Genomic DNA, 14,263 nt, shown 5'->3' with positions numbered 1-14,263 from the left:
AGTGGCCTTCATGTGCTGTAACATTTCTGTGCACTGAGGTATATGGAGTTTCCCACTTCATATTTGTGCCACATCTGAGACCACATCAAACAACTCAACATTACCCTGCCACCTCATTGCTGTTGAAATTACCTTTCATGGCACCACGCCAATCAAGTTATAGAGTCATCCAGCTTTGAAGCAGACTCTTCCGTCCAACTAGTCTGCAACGACCATATTTCCAAACTAAACTAGTCTCACTTGCCCGGGTTTGGCACATATCCCAAACCTTTCCTATTCATGTATTTATACAAATGTATTTTAAAGGTTGTGACTGTACCAGCATCCACCACTTCCCCTGGCAGTTCATTCCACACACAAACCACTCTGTAAAAACGTTGCCCCTCACATTCTTTTTAAAAATTCTCCTCTCACCTTAAAAATATATCCCCAAATTTTGAACTCTCACCTTAAAAATATGTCCCCTAGTTTTAAACTCCCCTGCCCTAAGGAAAAGACACCTGCTATTCCCCTTATCTATGCCCCTCCTGATTTTATGATCCTCAATAACAGCAGATGAAATGATGAACGAGCAGCACTCCAAAAGCTTGAGATTTGAAATAAACCTGTTGGACCAATAAACCGGTGTATTGTGACTTCTGATTTTGACCACCTCAGTTTAACACCAGCACCTCCACATCATATAATCCTCAATAAGGTCACCCCTCAACCTCCTACGCTCCAATGGACAAAGTCCCAGCATATTGTTGATTTTTATAACTCAAACTCCTCCATTCCCTGGAACATTTTGGGAAATCTTTTCTGAACCCACTCCAGTTTAATAATACTGTTCCTTTAACAGGGTGACCAGAAATGTGCACAATACTCCAGAAGAGGCCTCACCAATGTCCTGTACAACCTCAACATGACAAACCCACTCCTATACTTTAAAGATCTGAGCAATGAAGGCAAGCATGCTAAGTACCATCTTAACCACTTTATCTACCTGTGATGTAAATTTCGAAGAATTACTTCTCTGAGATTTATCCACCTTTACATTTCTAATACCTCCAGTACTTCCTCTTTTGTAATGTGAACTGTTTTTAAAACATCAATATTTATTTCCTTAAGCTCTATCACCTCCATTTCTTCTGTCCAGTAAAAATTGACGCATAATATTAATTTAGTATCTCTCCCAGCTTCGGAGTTTCAACACATAAATGACCTTATTGATCTTTAAGGGACTTTATTCTCTCCATTTGTTATTTTTCTCTTAATGTGTGATGCTGTTGCTCCATTAACAAGGTTATATTGTCCTTGTTTTTTTTCAAAAGAGGTTGTAAAAGGCAGAGGTACCAATTTGTCTGTGTTTAGACCACTTTCTGGCTGACAGATACTGCCTAAGGCAACAATCAGGGACAGGGGCTTTTAGAGTTTTTTTAAAAACATTTGTGGAATGAAAGGGGAGTGGCCAGCTCTCCCAATTCAGGGATTTTTCTGGTTTGCTTTAGTTTTGGCTGGGGACCCCGAGAAGCTGCTGGGAAAAAAAGAGGTTCCATGTGTCAGCCAATGATCCCTGGATGATTCTCTCTGCAATTTCTCTCTCCTGGGTTTGAATTTACCTTTTAGCCAAGGGGTATGATGTGGGATGTTGCGTGAAATTGGAACAGCTGTTTGTTAAGTTGTGGGGGATATTGTGTCGATCGGATTTTCAAATAGTTATTCTGAATTGTTTTCTTTTGCTTGTGTTTCATTCGGTAGTAAATAAAAGTTTTGGATCAGAGTGGTGCTGGAAAAGCACAGCAGGTCAGGCAGCATCTGAGGAGCAGAAAAATTGACGTTTTGAGCAAAAGCCCTTCATCAGGAATACAGCATCCGAGGAGCAGGAAAATCGACGTTTCGGGCAAAAGCCCTTCATCTGGAATAGAGGGTCTAAACTTTGGTTTCCAGCATCTGCAGTCCTCACTTTTGCCTCATAAATAAAAGCTGTTTTGGTTTAAACTGAGTGGTTTGGCCAGCTGCATCACTCCTGGAGTATCTGCCTTACATCTGCCTACAAACATTAGGGTCTGGGCTACCTGCTTGAAATGTTTTGAGGGGTTCTAGCCTGGTCTATAACAAATGTACTTGCAGAATCCCTTTGGATTATCCCTATCTTTATCTGCCAGGGCTATCTCACGTGTATCTGCTGGAGTATGCTTCTGACGCTTCTGATCCATGAGTGTAATCCACTGTGCCACAAGATGCTATTTGCTGCAAGGACACATTTTAAGTGTGGGATGGCCAGTGGTCAGTGGGCCCGGAGTGGAGTGGAGCGGCCAGCGAAATGGGGTGCATGGAGCAGGGTGGCTGGCAGTCAGTAGGCTATCAGCCTGTCCTAGGTGGTAGTCAGCAGCTTGTGAGCCCAGACCGTGGGGGAGAAAGGCCAACTGTGGAAAAGCTCAACGTGGAATGACTGCAGGCTACAGAAGGACTGAAATGTTTATATTGTTATGGACCAAGCCAGACCCCCTCAAAACATTTCAAGAAAGTAGCCCAGACCCTAACATTGCTAGTTGTTTTAAGCAGGTGTATGGTGGATATTCCAGGAGAGATGCAGCTGGTCAAACCACTTAGTTTTAAACAAAATAGAGTTTATTTACAAGATTACTGAATGAAACACAAACAAAAGGGAACAGAATTTAGAATAACTTAACCTATCCGAAAACCCAACAGATTATCTCAACTTATTGATGCTGTTCCAAATACTTGCAACAATCCCCATAAACACCCTTTGACAAAAAGGTAAAATCAAACACAGGGTCTTACAGGAGAGATGTCAGAGAGAGAGGATCAGCATGGACCTGCATCTTTGAGTCCAGCAGCTTCCAAACTAACTGACTGCTTTACTAGACTACTAAAACAGAGCAAACCAGAGAAAAGCTGAGCTGGGACAACTGGCCACTCCCCTTTCATTGTACAAGTGTTTTTTTTAAAAAACATGAAAGCATTCTTAAGTAGATCAACCCCAGACATTTCAGAGTCTGTGTCTTTATGACCTCCTGAAAAATAAACAAGGGCAACATAACGTTGTTGAAGGAGCATCATTACCACAATCTTTGAACTTTATTTTCCTAATTGATACTGTGAAGAATATAATGTAGAACCTTTAGCCTTTCCCTTTATTTCTCTATTTTTGTACCTAATCTACTTTAGTACCTAAAGTTTGAGAGTAGGTACTTTGTACCTAACATGGTGACGTGTGTGGTAATATTGTACACTTTTCAGTATACTCTTGTACTTTTGTGCTTGAGTATACATGACAATAAAACCTAATTCTAATTCTAAAATGGCTACCACATGAAGGTGTGCTGTCACATGCTGATAGTAACAGTCAATTATACCATGAAACGTGACAACAAAGCTGACTCATGGACATTTTACATTCATAATTTCTCCTTTTTTAGCCTTGCAGTATAATCTGTCTTCAGCAGTCATGAAATAGGTTCCTGTGACACACCTTGCTGTGACAATATTGGTCTCTCTCCAGGTGTCATCTGTTCTACCTCCACTGCTCATCTATATTGCTCATTCAGTGTGAAGCAACCCCTTACTTTATTTTACATTTCCCTTTTGCTAGTTTACACTTTTGTCCTCAGTTCATAATTTACTTTAAAGCAGAGCTCTTTCCTGCTCAAATAGACAAAGAGGTCTTTCAATCCAGATGTGGGGTGGATTCAAACACAGATTCTCAGATAGCTGATGAGTATCCAACCCTAAAATATCACCCATTCCTTTTAGAATCGCTTAATTGTAGAAGAGCGATCATAGATTATTTGAACTAGCTTAGCTTGTTTAAACACAGTATCACTCCCTTACATGTTCTTAATTTTTAAAGAAAATGCCACTGCATGCAATTCTGGTCTCCCTGCTATAGAAAGGATGTTGTGAGACTTGAAAGGGTTCAGAAAAGATTTACAAAGATGTTGTCAGGATTGGAGGGTTTGAGCTGTAGGGAAAGGCTAAATAGGATGGGGTTATTTTCCCTGGAATGTCGGAGGCTGAGGGGTGACAGTATCGAAGTTTATAAAATCAAGAGGAGCATGGGTAGGGTGATTAGTCAATGTCTTTTCCCTGAGGTAGAGGTGTCCAGAAAAAGAGGCCGTAGGTGTAAGATAAGAGGCGAAAGCTTTAAAATGGACCTAAGGGGCAACGTTTTCATGCAGAGGGTGGTGTGTGTATGGAATGAGCTGCCAGAGGAAGTGGTGGAGGCTGGTCCAGTTACAATATTTAAAAGACATCTGGATGGGTGTATGAAAAGGAAGGGTTTGGAGGTATATTGGCCAGGTGCTGCCAAAGGTATTAGATTAATTGAGGATATTGAAGAGTCTGTTTCCGTGCTGTACAGCTCTATGACTCTATGTTCTGAATTAGTGGTGCTGGAAAAGCACAGCAGTTCAGGCAGCATCCAAGTAGCTTCGAAATCGACGTTTCGGGCAAAAGCCCTTCATCAGGAAAAGGGTTAACATTTGGGCCATTTTCTTAATTATGATAATTAATTATTTAATTTTATATAATGCCAATAGCTGTTGATTTAATTAACCTACAGAAATAACTCGATAAACGTGACTTTTACAAGTTTCAGGCATTTACTATTTTCTACTTTGTATTGAGCCCAACAAATTTGTGCTATTGATGTCAAAAATGGAAAAAAAACCTATCTTATGCTCTTCACAAGTGTCTTGTGTTTTGTACCAACAATGTTGAAATTGAGGATGAGGGCTAGGTGCTGTCTCTGTTATTGCTGTCCTCAGAACAGGATCGATGCCTGCTTCTGTTATCTCCCAGGTGATCATAATGCTGCACAAGTCATTCCCACAGTGGAACCTGTTTGAGAGATCATAAATTTTATTTCTCCTTTTTGTTTGCTTAGGTAATCAGTCACAATTGCAAGGGGCTGCCATTGTACATTCAACAAGATAACACAAAAGGTTATTACGTAAAAGAATGACATATTATCCTGGACCGGCACTATTGGAATGATCCCATTACAAAAAAAAGGAAGAAAAATATCATCCCTTCTACCCCAGTAACATCCTTGCATATACTCAAACCTCAGTGAAGAGTCATTTGTGTCTCTGTGTGTAAGTTTCTTGTTCAGCTGGCAAGGTTCCCCTTTGCCAAATCTCTGCACATTCACTTCATTTTCCTCAATCTATACCTCTCCCCAAGGATCTTAAAAATAAAGCTACTACCTCAGCTCATTTATTGTATGACAAGAGTGGGTCTGGGTGCGATGCTGTTCAGAGGGTCGATACAGACCCAATGGGTCACTGATCTCATCACCCCCACCTTGGCTCAAACATGGAGAAAACAGCAGAATTCCAGAGGTTAGGTGAGAATAACTGCCCCTTGATTTCAAAGCAGCAATTGATGGAGTGTGACATCAAGGAGCCGTAGAAAATTTAGAATCAATGGAAACATGGGGAGAAAACTTTCCACTAATAATATCTAGTACAAATGAAAATAGTTGTGACTATCAGCAATCAATCATTTCACTCTCATGATATTTCTGCAGGAGTTCCTTTGGGCAGTACTCTAAGCCTAACCATCAAAAGCTGCTTCATCGTGATTGACATTCCCTCAATCATAAATGTGGACATTTGCTAGTGATTTCACAATGCCCAGCACCGTTTGCCATTCTTAGAAACTGAAGCAGCAAGACCCAGACAGCATTCAAGCTTAGAGTGATATGTAACAAGCAACATACACAGTACCAAAATACCAGACTATTGCTATCTCCAGTGGGAAAGAATTTAACCTTCTCCTCTTAATTTCAACGTTGCAAAATCTTCAGTCGGAGTTGTCATTGAAACGAAACTTAACTAGAGAAGACATGTAAATGTTGGGGGTACAAGAGCAGATTGGAGGCTGGGAATTCTGCAATGGGTAACTCACTTCTTGCTTCCCCAAAGCCTGTCCACCATCTACAAAGAGCAAGCCAGGAGTCATAGTCAACACAGAAACTGACCCTTCAGTCCACCTTATCCTCTCCAAGCACACATCCCTTCCTGTAGTCCCATTTGTCAGCATTTGGCCGAAATTCCTCTATACTTGCCATTTGCCTGATGAGTGCAGCTCCAACAATCTAAGATCGATGCCATCTAGTATGAGGCACCTACCTACTAGGCATTGCACTCACTGACACTGATACATTTATTCCCTCCACGATCGATGCACAGTGGCGGCAGTGAGTGTTGTATACCAGTTGCAACAAATCTACAAAGCTACTTCTGCAGCACCTTCCAAATCTGCAGACTGTAGGACAAGAGCAGTGGATGCAGGGGAACAGCACTCTCTGCAAGTTCCTCTTCAAGCTGTCACATAGTTGTTCATTGTGGCAAAACCCTGGAACTCCCTCCCTCATTACACACTCGAGCTGTACCTGCCCCACCACCTTCTTACAGGCAAAGAGAGATGCTGCACTGCAAGTTCTGTGAGAGCATCACTAGCTAGACTAGTACTAATCCCTGAGCGCTCTTGAGAAGGGTCAAACATTTCGATGTCTAACATTCTATTTACAACTTAAAAGTGCAATCAGTATATGAGCATCACATTGAAAAAAGGCAACTTTCTTCATATTGACGTGCAGTTGTAAAAAGCAAATTAATGTAAAAGTTCCCAAGGTAGTATTTTGAAGAAGAATGAATGTAACCTTCCTTGTGTGCTGTTCAATATGTATACCCCCATCACAGATCAGTGGGACAGATCCTTTGGTCTTATCAGGTTGCTGTTTATAGAAACTTGCTGTGCATGAGAAAATAGTCATAGAGTCAAAGAGATGTACAACATGGAAACAGACCCTTCGGTCCAACCCTTCCATGCCGACCAGATATCCCAACCTAATCTAGTCCCACCTGCCAGCACCTGGCCTATATCCCTCCAAACCTTTCCTATTCATATACCCATCCAGATGCCTCTTAGATGTTGCAATTGTACCAGCCTCCACCACATCCTCTGGCAGATCATTCCATACATGTAGCACCCTCTGTGTGAAACAATTGCCCTGTAGGTCTCTTTTATATCTTTCCCCCTCACCCTAAACCTATGCCCTCTAGTTCTGGACTCCCCCAGCCCAGGAAAGATATTTTGTCTATTTACCCTATCCATGCCCAAAATGATTTTATAAACCTCTATAAGGTCACCCCTCAGCCTCCGACGCTCCAGGGAAAACAGCCCCAGCCTGTTCAGCCTCTCCCTATAGCTCCAATCCTTGTAAATCTTTTCTGAACCCTTTCAAGTTTCACAACATCTTTCCGATAGGAAGGAGACCAGAATTGCATGCAATATTCCAACAGTGGCCTAACCAATGTCCTGAACAGCTGCAACATGACCTCCCAACTCCTGTACTCAATACTCTTACCAATAAAGGAAAGCATACCAAACGCCTTCTTCACTATCCTTTCTACCTGGGACCCCACTTTCAAGGAGCTATGCACTCCAAGGTGTCTTTGTTCAGCAACACTCCCTAGGACCTTATACGCCCTGCTAAGTGTATAAGTCCTGCTAAGATTTGCTTTCCCAAAATGCAGCACCTTGCATTTATCTGAATTAAACTCCATCTGCCACTTCTCAGTCCATTGGCCCATCTGATCAAGATCCTGTTGTAATCTGCGGTAACCCTTCTCGCTGTCCACTACACCTCCAATTTTGGTGTCATCTGCAAACTTACTAACTGTACCTCTTATGCTCGCATTCGAATCATTTATGTAAATGACAAAAGTAGAGGACCCAGCACCGATCCTTGAGGCACTCCACTGGTCACAGGCCTCTAGCCTGAAAAACAACCCTCCACCACCACCTTTGAGCCAGCTCTGGATCCAAATGGCTAGTTCTCCCTGTATTTTGTGAGATCTAACCTTGCTAATCAGTTTCCCATGGGGAACCTTGTCGAACACCTTACTGAAGTCCATATAGATCACACCTACCGCTCTGCCCTCATCAATCCTCTTTGTTACTTCCTCAATATGGTGAAGGAGTTGGGTCTTGGGACAGCTCATAGTATTTTTACTTGTCCTGGCTCTACATAGTCTAAGCGGGTTTTCTCTGCATAATTGTCTCCTAAAATGGCATCAAAGTCTGGTGTCATAGATTCATAGAGTCATAGAGATATACAGCACAGAAACAGACCCTTTGTCCCAACATGCTGACCACATATCCTAAATTAATCTAGTCCCATTTGCCAGCACTTGGCCCATATCCCTCCCTTTAAACCCTTCCTATTCATATACCCATCCAGATGGTGTTGTGTTATTTCTCGTTGTTGGCATGCCAGTGCACCTTTGAGAGACTTGCTCATAATATCTTTACTGTATCAAAACACACAACCTGAGGATTTGAACATCTCAGATTCCATCTTAATTCAGGTCTCTTGCAACAAGACATGTAACCACATGGCATAATATTAGCCCAGATCCAGATCTATTTGTAAATGTAATATTTGTGTTATATTACTGAGTTGTAATGAACAATGGTTTGATCTTGCCATACCATGTTACCCATATTTCAGTTTCCTAATTTATGGAAGATACGACATGTATTGCTGCATCAGGCAACGATACCTGCTAAAGGAAAAGTGCACATTGTGGGTGTGTACAACAGGAGCTTGGCTGCCATTTGCAAAACCTGAAGGAGGATCATGGCATATCTTGTGGTGGAGGTGCTGGTATAGGACTGAGGTGGACAAAGTCAGAAACTACACAACACTAGGTTATAGTCCAACAGGTTTGTTTGAAATCACCAGCTTTCGGAGTGCTGCTCCTTCATCAGGCATGTCGTGTGGAAGAAGTGAAAGTCCAAGAAATATTTCTGGCTTTCAGGGAATGAATGCCTGTCTGGATACCTTCTAAATATGGCAGCATAACCTTCACCCCATCGTCCAGTCATAGACTCTTTACAGATACAGCCAGCCGACTGAGAATGGCAACACAACATTAGATAATTTTTGAGGTAGTGCAAACAATTATGTTCAGCAGAACCAGTGAGAAACTTCCTGTTGTGCTTTGCATCCTTCCCTAGTGCTCTGGAGTTTACTATATGTCACATTGTTTTGTTTTGATAGAAAAGTTATCTGATGCCTATAATAGCAAAAAAGAATATATTCTCCAAACATCGATAAATTCTAAGCATAGGAATGTAAACTCCTTCTTCCATGTTTGATATCCACCCCCACATCCACAGATCCTGTTCTCTAGTTGTTCTCAACAAAATCAACACACTTTCAACTTTTCACAGTTCCTATTCGCACGCATTCACCATTTCTCTATTTCTTGGCTTATCACCAACGATCCCTTTGTTTACTTCTCCTTTACTCTCTCTCTTTCTGAGCATGATCTCCATCATTCTTTCATCTTTGCCTGCCCCACCCCCTGCCAATCCTAGTCATCAGCATAAACATCACTATTTCCCATCTGCATTCAGTTCTGATGAAGGATCACTGGCTTTGAAATTCTTTCCCGCTCTCCACAAATACTGCCAAACCTTTTGAGTTTCTCCAGCACTTTTGGTTTATGTTTCAGATTTCCAGCATCTGCAGTTCTTTGTTTTATTATATTGGGGGCTTATCAGCTTTTCTCATGTATTACAGTTCATCATATATGCATCCATGAGGGCAACGGCAAATTGTGTGATGGGAGTGAGAGTTTGAGTGATAGCTGTAAAGTTCTGACAGTACGTTATGAACTTACATAACTCCAGAATGTAGCAATTGTAATGAGTTCAGCCAGCGGGACCTCAGGATATGAGTTCCCTGAATGGGGCTGTTAATTTGGTCCAAACATGGACCCCTGGTTGACATCTAAAAAGAGCAGTGTCAGATATTCTGGCACTTTGAGAGCTGACCCTGAGACCCTGGGTGGCATGGTGGCTCAGTGGTTAGCACTGCTGCCTCACCAGCGTCAGGGGCCTGGGTTCGATTCCCACCTCAGGCAACTGTCTGTGTGCAGTTTGCACATTCTCCCCGTGTCTGTGTGGGCTTTCTCCAGGTGGTCCGGTTTCCTCTCACAGCCCAAAGATGTGTAGGTAGGTGAATTGGCCTTTCTAAATTGCCTATAGGGCAGGGGAATGGGTCTGGGTGGGTTACTCTTCAGAGGGTCGGTGTGGACTTGTTGTGCCAAAGGGCCTCTTTCCATACTGTAAGGAATCTAATCTAAAGCATGCTGTACTAAAGTCAAGGACTCTCCATGTGTAAATAAAAGGTGACTTAACGACGGGAGACCGGCCTCTGTGGAGTTATTTCACAGAGGAAACTCCGACTTTTGCCCTCTCATCCAATTAAGTTCCCCTGCCCATTTCCATGATAAGCAAGAGTCTGCTTGACATTTTTGTTCATAGATTCATATTTTAAGACTCAAGGCAACAGTAATAAGAAAGTTTCTTGACATTATAAAAACACTTTTGTCTAGTCCAATTTTCCTTTGGTTTTCAATACTGCTTTTGACCTTCAATGTATTCTGGATATTTGAATTGATTGACTTCTCATCTGGTTTCATTCACTTGCAACATATGCTTTCTTTGTCCAAATATTTTCCTCATGGAAGTGACCTCTACAAGAAGGATGGACTGCACCTAAATTGGAAGGGGACTAATATACTGGTTGGGAGATTTGCTGGAGCTGCTCAGGAGGATTTAAACTAGTAAGGTGGTGGGGGCAGGGGATGGTGGAAGGGGTAGTGAACCCAGGCAGATAGTGAGAAAAGAGATCAATCTGAGACTGGTACAGTTGAGAATAGAAGCGACTCAAACAAGGCAGGCAGGGACAAAGTAGAGCACAAGGTAGGACTGATCAATTAAACTGCATTTATTTCAATGCAAGAGGCCTAACAGGGAAGGCAGATGAACTCAGGGCATGGTTTAAAACATGGGACTGGGATATCATAGCAATTACAGAAACATGCATCAGGGATGGGCAGGACTGGCAGCTTAATGTTCCAGGATACAAATGCTACAGGAAAGAAAGAAAGGGAGGCAAGAGAGGAGGGGGAGTAGCATTTTTGATAAGGGATAGCATTACAGCTGTGCTGAGGGAGGGTATTTCTGGAAATACATCCAGGGAAGTTATTTGGGTGGAACTGAGAAATAAGAAAGGGATGATCACCTTATTGGGATTGTATTATAGACCCCCCTAATAGTCAGAGGGAAATTGAGAAACAAGTTTGTAAGAAAATCTGTTATCTGTAAGAATAATAGGGTGGTTATGGCAGGGGATTTTAACTTTCCAAACATAGACTGGGACTGCCATAGCATTAAGGGTTTAGATGGTGAGGAATTTGTTAAGTATGTACTAGAAAATTTCTGATTCAGTGTGTGGATGTACCTACTAGAGAAGGTGCAAAGCTTGACCTACTCTTGGGAAATAAGGCAGGGCAGGTGACTGAGGTGTCAGTGGGGGAGCACTTTGGGGCCAACAACCACAATTCTATTAGTTTTAAAACAGTGATGGAAAAAGATAGAGCAGATCTAAAAGCTGAAGTTCTAAATTGGAGGAAGGCCAATTTTGACGGTATTAAGCAAGAACTTTCGAAAGTTGATTGGGAGCAAATGTTCACAGGTAAAGGGACGGCTGGAAAACATGAAGCCTTCAGAAATGAGATAGCAAGAGTCCAGAGACAGTATATTCCTGTCAGGGTGGAAGGGAAGGCTGGTAGGTACAGGGAATGCTGGATGACTAAAGAAATTGAGGGTTTGGTTAAGAAAAAGAAGGAAGCACCTGTCAGGCATAGACAGGATAGATCGAGTGAATCCTTAGAAGAGTATAAAGAAAGTAGAAGTATACTTAAGAGGGAAATCAGGAGGGCAAAATGGGGACATGAGATAGCTTTGGCAAATAGAGTTGAGGAGAATCCAAAGGGTTATTACAAATACATTAAAGACAAAAGCGTAACTAGGGAGAGAAGAGGGCTCCTCAAATATCAGCAACGCTACTTTTGTGTGGAGCCGCAGAAAATGGGATAGATACTAAATGAGTATTTTGCATCAGTGTCTACTGGAAAGAACATGGAAGATATAGAATGTTGGGAAATAAATGGTGATGACTTGAAAAATGTCCATATTACAGAGGAGGATATGCTGGATGTCTCTAAATGCATAAAAATGGATAAATCCCCAGGACCTGATCAGATACATTCTAGAACTCTGTGGGAAGCTAGAGAAGTGATTGCTGGGCCTCTTGCTGAGATATTCGTATCATCGATAGTAACAGGTGAGGTGCCAGAAGACTGGAGGTTGGCTAACGTGATGCCACTGTTTAAGAAGGGCGGTAAGGACAAGCCAGGGAACTATAGACCGGTGAGCCTGACGTCAGGGGTAGGCAGGTTGTTGGAGGGAATCCTGAGGGACAGGATGTACATGCATTTGGAAAGGCAAGGACTGATTAAGGATAGTCAATATGGCTTTGTGCGTGGGAAATCATGTCTCACAAACTTGATTGAGTTTTTTTGAAGAAGTAATAAAGATGATTGATGAGGACAGAGTGGTAGACGTGATCCATATGGTCTTCAGTAAGGTGTTCAACAAGATTCCCCATGGGAGGCTGGTTAGCAAGGTTAAATCTCAAAGAATACAGGGAGAACTAGCCATTTGGATATGGAACTGGCTCAAAGGTAGAAGACAGAGGATGGTGGTAGAGGGTTATTTTTCAGACTGGAGGCCTGTGACCAGTGGAGTGCCACAAGGATCGGTGATGGGTCCACTACTTTTCATCATTTATATAAATGATTTGGATGTGAGCATAAAAGGTATAGTTAGTAAGTTTGAAAATGACACCAAAATTGGAGGTGTAGTGGACAGCAAAGAAGATTACTTCAGATTACAATGGGATCTTGATCAGATGGGCCAATGGGCTGAGAAGTGGCAGATGGAGTTTAATTCAGATAAATGCGAGGTTTTGCATTTTGGGAAAGCAAATCTTAACAGGATTATACACTTAATGGTAAGGTCCTAGGGAGTGTTGCTGAACAAAGAGACCTTGGAGTGCAGGTTCATAGCTCCTTGAAAGTGGAGTCGCAGGTAGATAGGATATTGAAGAAGGTGTTTGGTATGCTTTCTTTCATTGGTCAGAGTATTGAGTACAGGAGTTGGGAGGTCATGTTGCGGCTGTGTAGGACATTGGTTAGGCCACTGTTGAACTACTGCGTGCAATTCTGGTCTCCTTCCTAGCGGAAAGATGTTGTGAAACTTGAAAGGGTTCTGAAAAGATATACAAGGATGTTGCCAGGGTCGGAGGATTTGAGCTATATGGAGAGACTGAACAGGCTGGGGCCGGTTTCCCTGGAGCATTAGAGGCTGAGGGGTGATGTTATAGAGGTATACAAAATCATGGGGGACATGAATAGGATAAATAGATAAAGTCTTTTCCCTGGAGTGGGGGAGTCCAGAACTAGAGAGCATAAGCTTAGGGTGAGAGGGGCAAGATATAAAAGAGACCTAGGGCAACGTTTTCAAGCAGAGTGTGGTACGTGTATGGAATGAGCTGCCAGAGGAAATGGTGGAGGCTGGTACAATTGCAACATTTAAAAGGCATTTGGATGGGTATATGAATAGGAAGGGTTTGGAGGGATATGGGCCATGTGCTGACAGGTAGGACTAGATTGGGTTGGGATATCTGGTCGGCATGGACAGGTTGGGTTGGGATATCTGGTCGGCATGGATGGGTTGGACTGAAGGGTCTGTTTCCATGCTGTACATCTATATTTTTATCTAGCTTTCCTTAAATTTTCTTAAATGCATCTATACTATTTGTCTCTAGCACTGCTTGTCCCACACTCTTGGCAAAGAGGTTGCCCATGGACACTTTACTGTTGACAGTGCAATGCGTAAAGTGTTAAGTATTGACTACCTGTTATTTTAAAATATTATATTTTATGAATGGTTTTGCAGACTTATGTGTATTACCTTTGATTTTACAAACTTTGCCTGATATTACAGCAACAATTGTCTGACTGTCTGGGCTACTATAGTGATTGTACTATCTCCACATTAACCAGAGAAAAGACAAAGAACCTTTCAATCTCATCAGCTGCCACCACTAAGATGCAGTGCAAACTGAGAAAGAAGCCAGGACCAAATAATCTTATGTCACATCACGTCATGTTCAATAAACGGAATTGGCCATTTTCATCATGAACACTGAAGCAATCCACCCACAGATTACCTCAATTCACAAACCAATATATTTGTGATGCGACTCCAAAACCTCCCTGGTAATTCTGTTTTGCAGCATTTGTCAGCCTTAATTAAGGCACATTGC

This window comes from Chiloscyllium punctatum, chromosome 44 (genome assembly GCF_047496795.1).
Source record: "Chiloscyllium punctatum isolate Juve2018m chromosome 44, sChiPun1.3, whole genome shotgun sequence".
NCBI lineage: Eukaryota > Metazoa > Chordata > Chondrichthyes > Orectolobiformes > Hemiscylliidae > Chiloscyllium > Chiloscyllium punctatum.
The sequence above is the reverse complement of the archived record's forward strand: the minus strand, read 5'-3'. Positions refer to the sequence as shown.